Genomic DNA, 21,752 nt, shown 5'->3' on the forward strand with positions numbered 1-21,752 from the left:
ATAAGATGAAGGAGCTCTCCCTCTAGGAATTCATGAGATGTGGCCCAGGCTGGCATGGCTCAGTGGATTGAGTGCAATCTGAGGACCAAAAAAGGTCGCTGGTTTGATTCCCAGTCAGGGCACATGCCTGGGTTGTAGGCAAGCTCCCCGGTTGGGGCTGTGTGAGAGTCAGCCAATCAATGATTCTCCCACACATTGATGTTTCTCTCTCTGTCTCCATCCCTTCTTGCTCTCTCTAAAAATAAATAAAATCTTTTTTAAAAATTCATGAGATATGTTTCTATCTGTGTAAGAACAAAGTACTCAGTTGTGATCATTTACTTACCTAATTTTCACATTAAATTCAATGGAGAAAAAAATAGCTTCAAATGAAAACTAAATTATTTAAATGATTCTACAGAAACAAATATTTGAGAATTGTTTTTGTGAAAAAAAATGATAAGAATATCATTTGTATGCCATTTTCATTATAAAGTATTTAAATAGTAAAGTTGTCATCACATGATTTTAGATATATAATAGATTGAAACACATCCTCTCATCTAGTAGGTTTTCAGAAAACTCGTGTCTTATCAAGGGGTTCTATAGTATATAAGCTCCACTTTGATATCACATATGTGAGAAAGAAATTTTGAGAACCCATTTATTTTCAGTTTAGCATGTTTCTTTTAAAACTCAAGAAGATACAGGCCATGTATCATAGTGGAGTACACTTGAAATCTATATAATCTTATCAACCAATATGACCCCAATAAATTTAATTTAAACTTTTCAATGTATACAATATAGTGCAAAATGGTAATAACGAAAATAGACTAGCAAAATGTAAATAAATTAACAGAGGTTTATTAAAATCCCTATCTGTCACTTCTGGGAAAAAGAAAAAATATACAGATTAATAAACCTCTTCTTAAAAGAGTATACACTTTGAACTGAGGATCAAGAGAGATGAGAATACAAAGCCCAGTTGAGTAAAAAAAAAATCCTAGAACTTTTATGGTATCACAACTTATATTTAAGTTCTTTATTCATTTTGAGTTATGCCATATACCAGAATAAACTGGAAATATGGAAAACATAGGCAATAAAATTTGAGGCATCTCACTAGCAATATTTTTGCCAATGTATTTCCTAGGGCAAGGGAAATCAAGGAAAAAATAAACAGATGGGACTGTATCAAATGGAAAAGTTTCTGCACGGCTAAAGGAACCATCATCAAAATGAAAAGAGAATGGATATATGGGAGAGCATATTTGCCAATGATACATTGGACAAGGGTTTAATCTCCAAAATATGTAAAGAACTCATATGTCTCAACACCAGGAAGACAAACAACACAATGAAAAAATGGGCAAAGGACCTGAACAGATACTTCTCCAAGGAGGACATATAGAGGGCCCAGAGACATATGAAAAGATGCTCAGCATCACTAGCCATCAGAGAGATGCAAGTTGAAACCACAATGAGTTATCAGCTCACACCTAACAGAATGGCCATCACTAATAAATCAAAAACAAGTGCTGGCAAGGCTGTGGAGAAAAAGGAACCCTAGTTCACTATTGGTAGGAATGCAGAGTGGTGCAGACACTGTGGAAAATAGTATGGAATTTCCTAAAAAAATCAAAAATGGAACTGTGTTATGACCCAGTGATTGCACTGCGGGGAATATATCCTAAGAATCCCGAAACACCAATTCAAAACAACTTATGCACCCCTATGTTCATAGCAGTGCTATTCACAATAGCTAAATGTTGGAAACAGCCAGAGTACCCATCTGTAGATTAGTGAATTAAAAAACTGTGGTACATTTACATAATAGAATACTATGCAGCAGAAAGAAATAAGGAAGTCCCATCTCTTGCAACATCATGGATGGAACTGGAGACTATTATACTGAGTGAAATAAGCCAGGTGGTGAAAGACAAATACCATATGACCTCACTTATAACTGGAATCTAACAAACAAAATAAAATAATAAGAAAAATAAAACCAGAGACACGGAAACATGGAACAGACTGATAGCTGTAGGAGGGGAGGCAGGGGTGGGGAATGGTGGAAGAAAGGAAAGGGGCTAGTCAAAGAACATGTATGAGTGATGCATGGATATGAACAATGGAGAGGGGACTGACTGTGGGCTGGCTGGAGTGAGGCACAAAAGGGAAAAAATTGGGACAACTGTAATAGAATAAACAATAAAAATGACAGAAGAAAAAATAATCTGAGAAAACATTTTCTGCTAAAAATGACCTGTTCTTACACTAGCGTTTACAGCCTTTGTATTTGCAGCATTTCTTAGCTTTTCCCTGAAACTCAGATCTAACTGAATGAAGTAATTGTAGTAAAACACTTAAACACTTTATGCTTCAAATCATAAAACTGAGGATATGATATCTTGAATGATTAAGGCTGATTGGTGACTGTATTCAGAGGTCAAATTTACCAGAAAGCTGCCTTACTTTTTTGCTTTTGTTCATAGGCACTGTTTAAGATCAGAGGTAGAAAAGGGTTGCATGTTGTGTTAATTGATTTGGGAGTATGTTTTCTGCTCACTTTTGATGTTATAAAATGAAATGCAACAAGTTCAATGCAAACTGAAGCAAGAGGTTAGATCAGCGTGGCAATCAGAGCCTAAGTTAGTTTTCAGGGTGCCAGTCAGCATTCATTTGTTCTGCCGCTGACATCTGTGCTCTGTTCTAGGAGTATTTTTGAGAAAGTATAAAAAGGACTGTGTGAAAAAGATAAAGTACTCAGTTGTGTTTTGAATATTTCATTGTCTCAATGTCTACATATTTCATAAAATTTATTTCACCCAATTTTTCCAAGTTACTTCCTAATTTCTTTACTCGTTTGTCTGTATCTAATCCTAAATATTCTATAGCCTGTAGGGGACATTTCGGTCTATATTCTGCAATATCTTGTTATTTATTTTGTCTGTAGTGTACAGACAATTCATGTTTTAATTATTTTATTAAGCGATGTAATAAGGCTTCTAAGTGAAATTAATAAAAACATTCAAGAACTCACACTAAATCTTGAAGCCTAGTGAAATAATTGCAATTTCACTAACAAATTATGTCACTTATAATAGTAATGTTATTGTACTTGTATCTGTGCACCTTTTCCAAAATGAAAATGAATAGATATCTCATTTCGCTCTAATTCCCACTTTGCAAATGTCCAGAATCTGAAATAAGCTTATTCCTAATATCACAATGTATCCTCATCAGAGGAAAAAGCCATGACTCTGGGAGAAATACACCCAGTAGGCTTAAACTAATAGCTTTTTGAAATATTTGAATGATGATTATTCACAGCCCAATGTCTTCTGAAGTTTAAACTAGCGTTATCATTACTGCCTGAATCATTATTAGGAAATGCCTTTTAAAAAATATGTCTAAATTGGGAAGCTTTTTATCAGTTTTGCTCCTATTATAAAATCATATCCTTCCATTGACAATAACCAAAATGCATAAGGTAGATGCTTTTGCTCTTAACAGAGTACCTGTCTTTAGAACAGTGCTATTATTTGGGAGTCAGAAATTAATAACATCTACCAATATTAGTAAGATAACAAGTTTAAAATATGCTAAAGTGAAGCTCAACCCATTTTGTGTTTAAATTCCTAAAGCTTTGATTTAATCCTAATCCATGCCACCCAGCTGCACTGAATTCATTTGATGAAAACACTTGATAATTATTCACCTTATACTTTTATCATCTATACATTCTCTAGCACTGTCTCCTTATTACTCCTTGAAATAATAAACTCAAAACCAAAGTAAAAAAAAAGCAATCTAAACACTGCATTAAAAAGTAGCATACTCTGAAAATAAAAACAGAAAGCTCTGAAATAATGTTTTATTTATCACATACAAATGTGTTTTCCTAAGAATTGTTTCCATTGTGAGGCACCATATGGAGGTAGAAAGCCATTATAGGAATGAACTAAGATGGTTTGTATCACCTGCATAACTTGTTTTGTTCTATGCCTTCAGGCTTGAAAATCCGCTTCCCATATTTTTTTTTCCTTTCTTTAAAAATAATGTACATCAGTTTAATTTATCCCAGGTCCTGACAGAAGGATCAGATTTTAAGCATTTAATGCTGTGGTTTCAAATCCAATTTCTCAGTGTTCATCATTTCAAAAGTGGTAGAATTCAGTTTTTGAAAAGGTTCAAGAACTTGGGGAGAATTGGCAACCTTTCTAACGTCCCACACTGATGTTAAAGGCAGCTCTGTATGGGAGAGAGAGCAGTTTGGTCTGAATTTTTCTATAGTGCTCCAGGAAATACTAAACCCTTTGCCTACCCCAACAAGAATCTCTTCTAATGGCATCAACCTAGGAATATTTTTAAACTCATAAAGCATATCGCATAAATAACCTATTTACAGATTTTCTGAGGTAGGACACTGATTGGTTGGTACATTTTCCTGAAAGGAGGGTATCAGTGTATCTGCTTAAGGCTTGATTCCACTGCATGTGTTTGGAAACAGCTCTCCTTGAGCCCAATGGGATTTTTATCCATTCAGACGCTGAAGCACTAGATCCTTGCACAGTAAATTCATTGTACGCTCTCTTTATTGGTGGTGGGGGAAACTCAAAAGGTCAGGAGTCCATATTGCTTCAAATAAACATCCAGAATCTCAGATGCTTTTTTGAAATGGGCCCAAGTTTATTTGAACCTCTTTTCTGGTTTGGAAATCAGGCTGAAAATTTCACAGAAACAGATTTTCTTGTGAGATCTCAGAATGTTGTGGTTTAAGTAAAGTAATAAACAAACTTGAAAAATGAAAGGCAAAATTGGCTCAGACTCACCTGGTTTCATTCTATTAAATGCCTGAAACTGAGTGGCATTGTGCAATATTTAAAAAAGAAGAAAAAATCAGAGTTTGGCTGTGGTTTAGCCTAGAATCATCAAAAATTCCTGCTGAGGAGGTTTAAGAAAACTTTCTGTCTGTCTGTTCTCCTTAGTCCTCATTTTTCAGTAACTTAACTATTTTTTTCTCTTTATTTTTAGTTTGGGAGACTTCTGTATTGCACTTCTACTTTTTAGCTATTAATAAAGACTAACTGTTTGACCTTCTTTTGAAGTGAAATAATTTCTATTTGTTTATGGGTGTGATCCCCTTGCAGCACATATTATGGTATTTGCATGATGTATGTAACATAAAAAGGAAGAATTTTTTAAATAATTATTGAACACCAGGCATAAAAGTTGAAACTTTTACTTATATCATATTATGTTATTGTTAGAGCAAAACCATTATGCAACTGTTACTATGTCCATTGTATAAGTGATAAAGATGCGGTTTGTAAAGTTTGGTCACTTGTCCGATTGTATAGCTATATTACTTACAGCTAGCAAGTAGCAGAGGAAAGGTTGAAGCCAAGGATGTCTAACTTCAAAGCCCTTACATTTTACTACTACTTTATGAAGTTTCCTGTATAGTTATTGAGGTTTTCCCAAGAGCTTTTTTAAAGCCCACTTATCACTTACTAATAACTTTAATTCTAAATACACACACGTATGTATATTATCATACATACACACACACGCACACACCCTTTGCCTACTCCAAAAAGAGTCTCTTCTTAATAGTATCAGCCTGGCTGGAAAGAATACTTGTTTTGTACATCTTAAATGTGAACAAGAAATTTCTATAGTTAAGAAAGTCTGTTATCAAGATAATAGCTTTGTAAACCACTGTCCTATGTACAGATATCCTTTGTGTTTGTTATCTCATTCAGATCCTTCCAGCAAACTAGGAGGTAGGCAGATATGGCATCTTGATCTACTGGTACAAATGAAGAAAACCGAGGCTCCATGAAATTAAGGTATTTTCCCAAAGTCTTGAAACTAAGAGACATCCAGAGAAACTCCAAGTCAAATCCTCTATGTAAATTGCTCTTCACAAATCAACACTTCAGAATTCCATTCTGTGATCTCCTTCTAATATCTATGTTTTATTTTCTCTCTTACCTCTTTTCAATCACACTGTATGTTCCCCAGTTCTTTTGCATATTTTAGCTCTGCACATACATTATGCTCCTGATAGAAAGTGTTCTACACTAACTGATAAAATCCAAACTACTTTTGCAAAGCCCAAAATAGTCTGGACACATGATACCAAAGCTGTTCTTGTGCTACCCATTTAAGTTATGTATCAAGTCTAAATTTAATTAAGACCACATTTTATTTATACATTTCATGCATTAAACTCATTTAAACTTTTAGTCAGATTTCATTAGAAGAAATACTACCGTGCACATCATGCAGTAGTAAAGCTAATGTGCTTCAGGAATTTGAAAGAAGTTAGAGATCAGGGGTCTGATTTCAAAATGTCTTTTTCTTTCTCTCCTCAGTGCTTGCAGCAGGTCTGGGAGCAAGAGGCACACAGTTTGTTTCCTAGGACACTAATACAGTCAGCATGCTCTGTACAAATGTGTAAACACAGACATTCCCTGTAATCAGGAAGGTTGGTATCTTAAGGCAAGATTATGTTTTTTTAGGAAATGCAATTTATGTTCAGGATTAAGTTTCGTTTGCAGACTGATAACGTCTGAGGTTCAGGAAGATGATAAAAATATCGTGTCCTAACTCCCTGCCCTACCTCTGAAGTCTTTGAATCAGTCTTCCTGGACAGTCCTTATTCTCATAATTCCGAGTAGAATTATTTACATTCTTCATTTTTTAGACAGATAAAAAAGTAAAGGCTATGAAAATATAAAACAAACATTTAAAAACTTAACGCATTTATAAGCCTCACTGGTGGGTGTGAGGAAATTCAGAGAGACATGAGGAAAAAGCACAGATGACGCTAGGACTGACGTCCTTCCTCACGAGTCAGGAAATTTAGATTTATGTTGGGTATGTTGGAATTCTTGAGGTTAAGGTGGGATTGGGCAGCCAGTTAGACATGATTTTTAGAATGTAATCATTTTTGTCTGCTTGTGGCATTGCACTAATACTATAAAACAAGTTAAATATATGACAAATATTCCTTGTTTGAAATAGAAGTTGAAATAAATCCACTCAGAATATCAACTTAGTCCTCTCTATAAATCCTTTCATCAAAAAACAAAACTAACTTCTTTATTTCTTTTCCAAGCTAGCAAAAAAAATTATCACAAGGTAAAGAGCAGTTTTCATGCCAAAAACACTTTTTTTTTTGCGCTTAATTCATGGGTTTTCATTTTTAGCTCCAGAGTCAGAGATCTGAGGTTCACTCCTCCCTCCTTTTATACAGCAAATTGCAGATCATGCAAAAGTAAACTATGGCCTTGATCTTTGATCAGACAGCTGATTTTTTCTCCATCTTTAAAATAAAAATTTCCCCAAATGAACTGACTATGCAGAACTGGAACTTTTCTGATGGCAAGGGAGCCTGGCATGCTTTTTTTTTTTTTAAATCATGGTAACAGCTACTGCACAGGTCTGTTGGAAACTGCACTCTGCAGGGCCTCACTTGTGAGAGCAGTGGTGTTGGGGCAGGCAGAGGGGGCATTTGCTTGTTTGTTCTCATGTATTTTCTAAATTTCTTGTTTGTGTCAATTAGGAGAATAGAACTGGAGAATGCTGCTTTGGGTGATTTTCATGGAGTGAAGTCCTTGAGTAGTGTTGTAATTATCTGAGTAACCAGATATGCTCTTACAGGCAAAGAGGGAATCAAGTATGATAGGGCTGGACCAATTTTAGATTCTAACTCTTCCTGCTGTTTTCTTCTAAGACATTTGAAAGAAACCACATTGTAGATTAAACTTTTTTCTTTATTTCCCCTTCTGTTTGTAGCACCTCCTCTAAAAATAGAATTTTATGATATGCAATATAATTTATTTTTAAGATCATTTATTAAACAAGAAGAATATTCTCCTGGCTTGAGATGATTATATATATGTGTGTGTGTGTGTGTGTGTGTGTGTATTCATAGAGTTAATGTTTACAGCAGAGGGCTAACACATTGAAATAAGGAGCAGAAATGGAAACTCTGACATCATTTTAGCTGCAGTCCCGCTGCCTTAACTGGAGAGAAAAATATTAGCCCTTGTCCAACTTACCTTTTCTGTGAGGTGTAAAAAACACCCTATACAAAGGGAGACTATGAAATCCAGAGCTAGTCTGATTGCTTGCATGTTATTCATCTACACGCCCATTGTTTTAAACTGGCACTAGGCAAATCTGCTGATTCTAACCATATGGCTGCGTGCAGAAGTGCATTGAGGAGTTTCCTCTAGGGTGCCCACAGAGTGTCCTACTGGCGTCCCAGGCTGCAGAAGAAAATAAAAAGTCTGAGTCGTCCCATTATGAGATTTCATCCAGATGCTCATAAGGTTATGTATTTAAATAATGAGTCTTGGACTTGAAGGGAAATTACCATTTTAAAGCTTTACACACCATATACATTTCTCCACTAGGTGGCGCAAAAGGCCATAATACTAAAGGTAACTTACAAACGGGGTGGGGGGGAACAAAATCTAGTTTTTAAATATTTTAAAGGTAGATTAATTCACAACTACTACTATTCTAATCAGATTACAAGCTTATAACCTCAAATTCCTGCTGAATGGTCGATAAAAATTCCACATCATAGAGGGCATGTAGAAACTTTTGAGATATGGAAGAGTTTATGTGAGTAAACCGAAATGTTTTAAGAATGAAATATTTTCTACTCAATGTATAAATCAATACAAGAGACCAAATGGTCAAATGATCAAGTGGTCAAATGTTCACAATAATTTCTCTACAATCAAGTAGATTTTTTTCCTGTTACATTATTCACAATTTTAAAGGAAGGTATTTCTTGTCCCAAATAATCTCCAAAATTTGGTGGTGTCTTGTTATTAAGACTACTCATGAAGTAGTCTTAATTATTTCTCTAACTGGAATTTTTAGGACTATATGGTTCTTTCTTTTCAGTTTAATAATATTCAGCTATTTTGTGCCATGTGAGCTCTTGACTAAGTTGGAAATCTCATTTGGACTTTGGGTTCCAATGGGGTGTAGTTGAGGTTCCTATTACATGTACTTGAATTTTGGCTTCCCCAGTTGGTGTTTCCTTCTTCCTTTTAGCACCAGATTCTATCTCTTTCCTCATGTCTGCTGCATAAATCCTATTTCAGATCTTTCTAGGCTATAGAAACAAGCAGCAAATAAGACATAGGTGAGGTCACACTCTTGCGGCCTCCAGGACTGAGTTGTATGTGTCCTGCCCCACCACACACTCTTATCACTAACCAGACCAGGTATGTGCAAAACTGTGAATCAGGCAATATTGTCTTTGACTGATAGTGATCTTCTCTTTCCTTGACCTTATATCCACATCACATGTAGTATAGTTCAGAAAATAAGCCACAGGTATTAAACAGACTTGGGGTCAAATGTTGATACTACTATTTATAGATTACATGATCTTGGATAATTTACTTAATATCTCTGTATTTCCATTACCCAATTTGAAATACTGGAATAATAGTTCCCATAACTAAGGGTAGTTTTAAATATTAAGTTTGGTCAAACATATGAAGCACTTAATGGTCTGGTCTGTGATAACTTAATATATGGTAACTATTGTCAGCAAGAATAAGTATTTTATAAACCTAACTCTATTTGTATGGCATTGTGATAGATTAAGGTGAAATAAATCATAAGATATCCTGTCCTAGAATCTACTAAGTCTAGTTGGGATAATCATTCATGTGTTCACTCATCGATTCATCAGCAAATATTTATTGAATACCTACTATACGACAAGGTGTTTTGATGATGATATTATAATAATGAACAAAAGAGACATGAGCATTGCCTTCCACAAACTTGTAGTTTGGTGGAAGAGACAAGCTCTACATAAAAACACATTATTCAAATAACCTTTTAATTACAGTTATGACAAGTATCATGAACAAAAAGGACAGCATAGTGAAAGTCTAAATGTCACCTTGGGGTCACCCTTACCTTTGGATTACAAAGAAATATTGATCCAAATTTCTTCTATCATATTTTCTGCAAAAGCTAATATCTTAATGGTTGTACAGATGCCTCCAGATTTTTTTTTGGAGAGTCACTCTTTCTCTAATTTCATATTCCTGCTAAAATCTTTCTTTGTGATCTTAATTTCTACAGTGCTTTTCTTCTCCCTGCCTGTTGTGGATCAAGATTGATTGCCTAGCCTTTCTAATGGTAACAATATTTTGATTTTAAAAAATAGATATCTAATGCTGCAATTGATTAATCTAATTACTATTTATGAAGTCAATGATGGTGCAAATATGATTTATAGTGAAGACCAATGATAAATGATCCCAACCTGGTGGAAAGAGAGATTACAACAGAATTCCTTTCTGCTGTTTCTCAAATCATAGCAAATAAATTTGTTTACCAAACTTATTTGCAAAGTGGCTTATACTCGCTTGAACAAATTTAAAACAAACAAAAAACAAACAAAAATTTAACCAAACCTTAAAAAAACCCTGCAACATTTGATCTTCAATTTAAATTTTTCTATTTTATGATGTCTCTTTAAGAAAGTAAAAATTTTATTTTTTTGTTTTTTTCTTTTTATTACTGTTGTTCAAGTACAGTTGTCTCCATTTTCCCCTCACCACTCCCCCAACCCAGAAAATAAAAAAAACTAAATTGATAAAATTAGATTTTAAAATTTATGAAAAATTTATTTATTTTAACTGTATTAAAAAACAATCCCACATGGATTGAGAAAAGTTTGTAAAAATAATCAACCTGAGCAGAGCTAAAATAAAAAATAAAGTTAGTAAAATACAAACACTTCCAGTAATGTTTATAAGTCTTCGATATGTCCATCAAAACTGGATTGTTGTTCACACTTAATGTGATATCATATAGGGGTGAACTGGGAATTAGGAGGCCTGGCTTCTAGCCATCCAAACAATGATCGGTAAGTCTCTGAAACCATCTAGCAATGCACTGTGCAATATAGCCACATGTGGATAGCCACATGTGGCTATCTACATTTAAATTTTAAATAATTAAAATTAAAATTTTTTATTCCTTAGTCATACTAGTGATATATGTAGTCATATACAAAGTGTTCAATAGTCACATAGAATTAGTGGCTACCATTGGGCAATTCAGTTAGAACACTGCAGAATGTCCTATTGTACAGTACTGTTCTAGAATGCTTATCCATATGTATAAGTATATTCCATTTTTTTGCTTTTGATCCCCCATTATTTTCTTAATGGTATGTTTGGAGAACAGGAATTTTTAATTTTCATGTACTTCAACTTATCCATTTTTTCTTCTTCATGGTTAACACTTTTTGTGTGCATTTAGTAAAGCTTTGCCAACTTCAAGATTATAAAGGTATTCTCTGAAAAAGTAAAATTTTTCTTCTCTGTAATATTATGAGCTAGCATTGACCTTGGTGCAAATTTAATAAATGCTAATTATAATGGTGGTGATCTGAATGTCTGCATGTTCAATATATATGATATTAAAAGAAAGATAACATTATGGAAAAGTCTATTTTTTCTGTAGATGAAAGTATAGAGGCAGCCTGGCTGGCTTGGCTCAGTGGATTGAATGCTGACCTGAGAACCAAAGGGTTGCTTGTTCTATTCCCAGTTGGGGCACATGCCTGGGTTTTGGGCCAGGTCCCCAGTAGAGGGCGTGTGAGAGGCAACCACACATTGACGTTTCTCTCCCTCTCTTTCTCCTTTCCTTCCCTTCTCCTTAAAAACAAATAAATTATTTTTTTAAAGAAACTATAGGGACATGGAAAATAGTCCAAAATATTTTCTTGCAATTAAACTTAAATTTTTTATTTGAGCTAAGTATCACCAAAACATTTGATTTCATGGCAACAGAAAATAGTGTACTGTAGTTTCACTTGGGAAGCAACCTGTATATTTAGTTGTGTTTTTATGGGTCTTGGCTATAGCCTTCAACAATCTACCCCTACTTATTTGAAAATGCTAACTTTATGGATTAAAATTTCCTCGCCTGTTACTGGAGCAAGTGTCTTCTCTGTTTTACATGATCCCAATGGCCTTTCAACCTCGACAGCCATCTCTTTATAAGACAAACTGTGTATTTGAGAAAGAAAACATATTTTGACCAATAAACTTCATATTTTATGGAGTTTAGGGCATGGGAAAGTGCCTAGGGTTCTTGAGTTGTATTTTATTTGAACTTTTTCATATTTCTATTTACCCATTGAATTTTGACTATTTTTCTTACTTATTTGATAAAATTTGGGTCTCAATTTGGTCTCTAACACTGAAGTTCTGAGTTCATTTTAATGGCATCAAAATGATTTCTGTATTCTCTACTGTCTATGAACTCTCCTAATGATAGGTAAAATATTAAAATGGAATACACACTCATGTAATATTTCTCTACAGAATTTTGGGGAAAATGTGTTATTTGTGGCAATATGACCTTTTGTAGTTTGCTGTCAGTCCTTTGATAGCACTGGTTATTTTTCACCCCAAATACATAACTCACACAGAAGAAAATCACCAGAGTAATTAAGTAGTTATGCTATGAACAAAATTTATTAGAAATCTAGAGCAAAGCAATATACTTTATATCGGAAGTTGCTGATCATCAAAACATTTCTTGAAAGTTTGCCAGCCTTTCTGCTGGATACAAATCTCATACCAGTTTAGCATATTTAATCTTCATTAGCATCTCAGAAAGCTAGCCAATTTCCCCCCACTGATCTCACTCTCCATCATCTGCTTTATTTTCTCTTCAGGACTTGCAACTACCTGAAATTTTCTTGTTTATTGTTTACTTTTATTGTCTGTCTGCACCAACTAGAATGTCAGCTCCGTTGTATATTTTCCTGTTAACAATTCACTGCTTACGTGTTTTTTATTTCCCTTAACTACATATGACCTACTTTTTTTTCTGTTATAAGGAGAAATGCAAATATCATTAATAAATTAGGTAAGGCAGAATAGAAATTAAATTAATTATACAAATTGTGTCACCCTATGTGATTTGCTGATTTTGTTTAAAGCTCTATCTCCAGTATCAAGAATAGTGACAGGCACATAATAAAATACTTAATAAATATTTCTTGAATAAATAAATCTTCCTGAATTTTTAAACAAGCAAGAAAAGATCATTTTGTTGTTGATCATTTTGGCAGACTTGACATAGACGTACAAATTTTCTGAGAATCCAAGGTCATAAAGTTTTCGTATGTCAATCTGCCTCTGAACTTCAATGTTAATAATCAGTTGGAAAAGTAGAATTTAGCACAATCTTAAGGAAAATTACTGTTTCATATAAGTTGACTCTAGCCAAAAGTCATAGTAAGAAATGGACACATGATTGAAAAAAAAAATTTCCAGAAAGTTCAGCTAAAAGATGTTTTGAAGAAATGGTCTGAGGCTTTTAGAGAGAAGGTGGTTGAAAAAGATGAGAGGTCTTCAACCGTATGTGTGCTGAACACTGACAAACCAGCCGTGATACTCTATTTTCAAAGTGACCAACACTTACCCCTCTTCACAAACCTCAGTAATCTTCTGACTTTCAGGTGATGATCTTAACTCATATGTAACTGGAAAATAAAACAAGATTAATTAGACTCTAAGAAGACGACTCTGTCCAGAGATTTGTAGCACCATCTAATGGATAGTCCAGAGGGCTTATTTGGTGTTAATGGGTAGAAGTCACAGAGACTGCATTGTGCTTAGCAAATAAAAAAGCTGTGCCCAGACAATTTTGAGTTACTTAGTGAGGCACCTGGAGGAAGAAGGTAAGCAACTATGTTTATTTACTGTCAAACACAAATCAGAAAAGCATCAGATCTGAGCCACGGCATTGGGATTTGAAACTACTAATGACACTTGCAATAGTCTGGCAAAACTCACATTCCGAATTCTAAAGGTGGTATAGAGAACAGTTTTTCAAATCTTCCCAATTGGTAGATGTTTAGAGAGAAGACTTACCAAAAATGAATATAAAATAACAATTGTTAATGCATTTAATGCTGACTATCAGTCAAACCTACATGAAGGAGTGGAAACTGAAGATCCCCAGGCAGGAGAATGTTAGGGGTTTCAGATCTCACCTGGCCAGGCCAGTGAGGGCAGAGAGGGGAAGGGAGCAGGGTACATTCTGGGAGTGGAGAGGTGGAGGACCAAAGCTGGTGTTCTAACAGCCATGGTCTACCTGAGGATTTTTTATTTAGATCTTTTTGGACACAGTGCTACCAACACATTTCAGTCAATGGCATATGTGCTGGTGTACATAGCCTGCTACCTCTGGTTGCTCCAGAGTAATTCCTGGGAACCCTTCTGCATGCAGGGAACTGGGATTCAATTTGTGGGTTATCCATGTGCAGTTCTTTAGCATTATATTGCTGAAAGGCAATCATGTTCTCATTTATGTATTTATTCATCCAACATCTTTTACTGAGTATCTCTCTGTCATTGCTCTAAATGCAAGGGAACAGCAATGGAAATAAAAAAAGAACTTTCTCATGAAACTTGCATTCTAATGAGGGAAGGCAGAAGTTAAGCAGGTTAGATAAGTAACATGTACTGTGTGCTAGGTAGTAATATGAGCTACGGACAAAAATAGTGTAGAGAATGGGGTTGATTACAAGTTTAAGTAAGGTGGGCAGAAAGGCTTGTGGATGTGACATTTAAAGGAAGGATTGAAGGCTTAGAGAAAATGGCTGAGAGGAATGGGGTATAGGGAAAAGCTTAAAATGCAGCATACAGGGGAAGAGTATCCTGGCAGAGAGATAATAAGTTCATATCCCCAAAGCAGGGCTGGCTACATGGTTGTGCAATCTGTGCTCTTGCACAAGACCCACACCATCTTGAAATTCTTCATAAAATTTTAACAGTGAACCTTGAATTTTTATTTTGTGCTGCATCCCTCAACCTAGGGAGCCAGCCCTGGCCTTAAGGCACTGCAGCGAGTAGTAATGAGGCCCCCTGGTTAGAGGGGAGTGAAAAAGATAGAGAGACCAGGAGATGTCAGGGCTGTAGGAGGGATACACACCTGCATGTATGTCAATGACCTGAGTAATGTTTGAGTGGGATCAGTCCAACTGCTGTGTTGATAATAGAATGAATAGATTGTAGGTGAAAACGGAACGGTCAGTTTAAAGAAAACTATTTCTGATAGGGTAATATCTGGTCCTAGATTTAAAATATCATTATATTTTCCTATTTCTAATTAAGGGCTTATATGTTTCAATAGTTTTAGATGATAGTATATGAACAAAAGGAAGAAAGACTTGTCATAAAATATTATTTGCTTGTGGGCTGCAGGTCCTAAAATAGAGTTACCTCATGTCAATGTACCACTAATAAGGTGTAATCTTAAAGTCTCACACATATTAAAAATAATGCCTTATAAACTACATGAAGTTATTATCATTACTATAATGGGGCGTTTGACCTACATGGTCTGGGAAGGTTCTTTCCAATTCTTATTTTCTCTGTTTTATACATTCTTTTTTGCCATTTAATACTATCTTAAATCTGATTTTCATTTTACTTACTCTGGCCCCAGACAGGCTGGGTTTATTTTAAATTCACATTTAATTTTGAGGTTTTGAGGAGTTGTCATAGATTTTAAATATTTATACATAATTATATATATTTCATCTATTAGAATCAAATGAGATAATGCATATAAAATGCTTTGGAAAGCCTAAGTCACTCTATAAATGCAAGAGATTAAGCAGTATATTAAGAAAATTGTAATTTAAATCTGTTTAAAATAATTGGCTTGAAATCTCTCTTACATTTTTCAACAATCTGAGAAAACTATATACCCCACTATAGCTAAAACATAGAACTTGCTTTCATTTTATAAAATTAAATTTTTGGAGAAGGATTAACTAGCAATTTTCTACATAGTGTAAAGATTGTTCTTCTGATATTGGCACTTGTAGGTTGTTTAGAATTTTCCTGCCAAATGTGCAGTTTCTTGACTTTCAGTTGGTGGGAGAGAATTAATTTTCTGGGCTCATGCTTGTTTCTAATTTTAGACTTCTATTTACAAGCAAGAAAATAAGCTTATTTTTCCCCCTAAAATGTTAAGTTGAAGTACTCATTCCCTGGATCAAGTTGTTGGCAATTAAAATGTTCCTTACAAATTTACCTGTGTTCGTGTGATCTGGACAATGTCGTGCTCTTACACACATTTCTCTAGGAAGATGGCCATCTTTACAAAGGTTAAGTCCTTTATAATTGCTCTTGATCCAGGCTCAAGCATAAAGTGTCAGCTCTTATTCAGACCATCCCTGCCAGCCCTCCTTAAATTCCCAGATTAGGTCTCATCCCTTCACGGACCTCCATTCTCTTCCTCTCAGACATTTGTCATGATAAAGTTGATTTTCTTTTCCTTTTTAATTTATTAGCTGTCTTCCCCATAGACTGTAAGCTTGGTTATAGTAGAAACCATGCCTATTTGTTCTTCCAACTCTGTTACATTACTTGGTGAATGGGAGGTACTCTGTATCTGTTCACTAATTAATGTGAAGCTGTCTGCTTCAGTGGGACTATTGTACTATCATTTTTCAGAATAGCACAATATATGAGAGATATTAATAGCCATGGGATGAATACTAATAAAATAACAAGTGTTGCCTTGAGTTTATTTGAAATAAAATATAATTTTACAATGATCTATTTCACTAGCTTAATTATTGACTATAGGCTATGCTATGCTACACTAGAAATCTCTCTCCCAAATGATAACATTTCTAGTGAGATCAGTGGGAACAATTGCTCCAGCAGGTTACTTAGGGACACCAGGTTGGTGGGGAGTTCCACTGTGTTGGGACATACCATCTCAAAGCATGGCTTCCAAGCTCACTGCAGGAAGGAAAGAGAGAGAGCATGGGGAACTCAGTGCCACTCCTAAAAGCCCTGGACTGGAAATGACAAGTGTCAGATGGCCGGGTATAAATGCAGGGGTCTTGAAAATCTTCTTTTGTGCAAAGGAAAGAGAGGTAAAGTAGATGTGGTAAGAACTAAGCAAATGTACTGTTAAGTTAAAATTTTATATGGGGCAATGTTTATTTCAGGTGTCTGAATAAAGAATCACACGTGTAATAATAAGTGGGTAAGTAGATAGCTCACTCCTGTAAAGCAAGAAGACTTGAACAGAGAATATCATGTAAGAGACAAGGTGCGTAGAATTAACTTTATCATCTGAGCCTCAAACATCATCTGGCAGTAACACTGTCAAATTAAGATCTTTTTTCATCCTTCCTTCTTCTTTTTCTCTTTCTTTTGAATAATAGATGTGAAAGCTTGTGATTTATAAACTAGTAACATAGGTCACAAAAAAGCAGAAATAAGACAGATTTTAGGTTTTTAAAAAACACTATAACTTTTACAGGTTAAAAACATAAGTGACAAATGTATACAAAAATTATGGGCTAATAGTATTTGATAAAATCATTCAGTCATTCTGCTTTTGAAATCATTTCAAATAGAACATAATAATGACCATAATGGGGGCTGTGGTCATGACTGTGGAAACGGAAGGAGAGTGTGGCAAGCACACTTCCGTGCTATGGAACCGAAGTGACTACTCATAGAAACCAGAACACAGGTTTTTACGAAGAGCCTTGCATTGAGTCTACATGATCAGTTTTGACATATTCACTAATTTTGGAGCTTACTATAACTACTTATTTTTCAATTTGGTCAAATAACTCACTAATAAGAAGTGCATTTATCCAAGGTAGTTAGTGTAGTAAAAACAAAAAGTAGTCAAACTGTTGGAACACATTTTTTAACTCCAAGTCATACCTAAAAGATTCTGACAGAAATGAATGTGACCAAAAGTTGTTTTGGTTTGAACTTTCTGGCCCTCTTTTGGGGTAAATGTGTAGAAACCTACATATTCTGGATCAATTTCTTATAGGGATGTCTTACTGAACCAGAAACTGACTCTTTTAGCCACATCCAATTCAACCACAATTACACATATACAGGCTTGGCATAAAAGCTGTATTAAAGTGTTCATACATAAAACCAAATACTGAAATCGAGTATAAACGTGTATACATGTGTGTGACAACTACATTTATGGTATAGAAATAGTAACTCTAGGAAACCTAGTTTGGCTTGCTGCATTATCCTAATTTCTCCTGTACAGAAGGAAGCTTTGCATCAAATTATATAGCATGTAATGTCTAGTGAATTTTAGCAAACTTTAGAGATGCCTATTTTGTTTATTGTTTAGCCATTTATTAAAAATATGTTTTATTTTCTGGGTTTTTAGTAAATATCTTTTGAGTGGAGATTGATACCAGTATACAACCACATCTTATTTTTTTCATATTTCTATATGGAAAATGCTCTGTAAACTGCAAATCAAATCTGCTTTGACTGACTACTCATTGCTAATGTCTAGAGTATAATTCATTCAAGTATTTATTGAGCACACACTAATGCTGTTATTCTAAACCATTGATTCCCTTCATGGAATAGGGGAAATAGATGTTAACCTTGTAAACTGGTCACTTATACATGCACTAGGAAATAAATGTCATGGAAGTTCTCAGAGGCATATGGTGCAGGTGAGGTCTCATTGAGAAGGAACCATTGAAGCAAAAACTTGAAAATGCCATGGCAGTAACTAAGTGATAATTTGTGGAACAGCATTTCAAGTGAAGGGAAGAGCTAAATAAGAGGCCCCTGACTGGTGTGTGTCTCCTGTGTTTGCAGAAAAGTAAAATTAACAAACAGAATAGAAATAGGCTTATAGCTGGTGGGGGTATAGGGACTGGGTGAAAGGGGTGAAGGTATTAAACAAAAACAAAAACAAACAAACAAAGCCCTCATAGACAAACAACAGTATGGCCTTACTGAAGGAAAATCAGGGTGGGGGTGTCAGTAGAGGGTAAAGAAGGAATAATTAACGGTGGATGGAAACATGGCTTGGAGTGGTGAACATACAACATACAGATAAATTATAGAATTGTACATCTGAAACCTATACAGTTTTATTAACCAATGAGACACCAATGCATTCAATAAAAAATGAAAAGGAAAGCAAGGAGGCCAGTGTGGCTTGAGCTGAGTAAGAGAAGAAAAACCATCGGAGCTGAGGCCTGCAGGCTAACAGCAAACCAGGACTTTTGACTTTTGCTCTGAGTGAAATAGGGAGAGGCTGCAGATTTTTGAACAGGACAGTGACATGATCTGAATGGTGATTAAAAGAATCACCAGCTGCTAGATCAATAGCAGAGTAAACTGTAGAGGTGCAAGGACTGAAGCAAGGAGATCAGTTATGAGGTGATGGTGGGTAAGAACAGGCTAACAAGAGCAATTGGGGTGAGATGTGGTTAGATTCTGAACGCAGAGTCAACAGGCAGACCGAGGGGTGGGGGAGAGAGAGAAAGAGAAAACCAGAGGAGTGGCTGTGATTCCAAGGTTTTTGGCCCAAGTAACAGGTGAGACACAGTTGCTTTGTGAAACAGGTTTGGGTGATGACAATGGTGGAGGTTGAGTGTTGAATGTGGACTTATGTTTGAGATGATATACACACTTAGATTGAACACCAAGTTCACCAAATTACTTAGATACATGAAGCTAAAACATTAGGAAATAGACTTCTAATAAAAGAATATTTGGGGAAAGCAGACATTAAAAGCAGGCTTAGAGACATTTACGTGACTTCAGTTCAAATAGGAAACTATTTTTCCCTCAGTCCTACAAAGTTAGTGCATTTTGTAGCTGTATATAGATCCGCTGGACTTTATACATTTTCTGGTGGGAACACAGCACCATCTAGTGGATAAAAATGTGCAAATGTCTGAGATCTAAAGGATTTGAATTCTGAAATCATACAATAATGTTTTGAAAATTCAACCAAATGTATGAGTTTATTTGCATAAAGTTGTGTCTGCTTGGTGCTAAAATAACTGACAGAACCAATAAGTCTGTCAGGAAACTAAACAATTCAAATAAATATGAATTTAATTACCATTATCTGACAATTGTCTAAGGACTCATTAATTATGTAATTGATCATATGAATAACTTTAAAGAGAAGAGATGAGATAGTTATATATATAATTTGTTAAAGAATATAAATTTTTCAGCCTTTGACAGACTTCATTCTAAAATTCATTTTTGCTCCTTCAATCTTAAAATATTTCAGAAAAATTTTCTGTACATGCATAGTTATAGCAGGCTCAGTTAGAACCAGAGAAGTTATATAAGTCATTGTCTCAGTCCTGAGGAAACGTACTAACAAGGTGACCTTACTATCTATTCAAATTTTTTTTAATTGTTATTTTATAACAGTAAAATAAGTATAAAGTGGCTATTTATGAGTCAAATTATTTTTAGACTATATTTCAAAGTAGGTTAATTGGATTTCCTTCAGAAGTTTAACAAAATTTTAACAAAAATTGGGAGAATGATTGTATAAGAAAGTTTGCTTTGGTTTAAATAAAGATAGGAAACATTACAAATATTGTATTAGAACACAAATGTCATAACAATTTATTCTAATTTTACTTTCATTTACTTTAACTATTATTTTCTAAATAAGACAAATAAAAGCACATTAGATCATTATATGCATCTAATAATTTTATAATAAGATTAGTATCTGTTAAAATAAAATAAACACTCAAATAAATACAGTGTAAATTATCAAGAATCACACAACTAGTTCTGGCTTTTATTATTGCAAAAAGGAAATTCAGGCAGGAAACCAGAAATGAATGAGGAGAGAGTGGAACAGAAAGAAAAAGAAAATAAGTATTCTTTAACATACTTTTTTTAAAAAATAAAGTTTTGGTTTTGAAAAATACAAATGTTTTCTAAATTACATAAACTAATAAAATAACTTGTTGGGAACCGCCCTGACTGGTATCAGAGGCTGAAACCCCCGCCTAGCTAAGGCTAAGGGAACGCCCTTGGAACTATAAGCCAGCAAGGAGATAAAAGCTTATCTCCCTGGCAGGAATGCTGCTTCTGCTGCTTTATTCATGACTGAACCCCCAAAAAAGCTTGGTCGGTTAGCCAAAGACGGGTAAGATTCCCCACGGGGGAACGACCTAAGACAGGCACGATCACTTTGGGAGGCCCCCCCCAAAAGAAGGACTTGGGGGGCTGCAGCAAAAAGGGGGTGATGGACCCTCACTCCTCGGCTTTGACAAAGTCTGAGTTCTCAGCGTCTGGAAGAAAATCTCCTTATCTCTCGGTTGCCTTAGTTCCCTTGCTCCACCTAAGCCTGAAACAATGACAGGGTAGTACAGCTCGGTACTGAGAAGTGCGGATTTCCCGGGGTGATCAGGCCTAAGAAAGAACATGTAAATTACTGTGAAACCTTCTTTGTTTAGAATGCTCTCAGTTGAATGAGAAGGGTCTTAGGAGGAAGTTAGTTTGTTCCTCAGTCTTACAGCTCTTTGACCCCCCAACTCAATAGACCGGCAGAGTTCTTTGTTTTCTATAGTTCCTTACTTCCCCTAATGAGTACTATACTTTACCTGAATTATTATGCAAAATGAGCCCAATAAAAGCAGGTATGGACGGTAAATCAGCACGCTCCCCACTAGGGGGGGTGGCCATTCTGTCCCTACTTCCCCACAGAAACTAGTCTGTCTCTGTGCATGTGTTGTTTTTTCTCGCGTATTGTCGAGCCATCCACAGCGTTCCGTGGTCACTACTGGCCGGTGACCCATGCGCAACAATAACTAATAAAAAACTAAAGAGATAAACAAAATCTAAAAACCAAAAAGAAATGAAGATGACATTACTTCAGACTGATAA

Source organism: Phyllostomus hastatus, unplaced genomic scaffold, assembly GCF_019186645.2.
Source record: "Phyllostomus hastatus isolate PE091 unplaced genomic scaffold, TTU_PhHast_1.1 phas_contig_152, whole genome shotgun sequence".
NCBI lineage: Eukaryota > Metazoa > Chordata > Mammalia > Chiroptera > Phyllostomidae > Phyllostomus > Phyllostomus hastatus.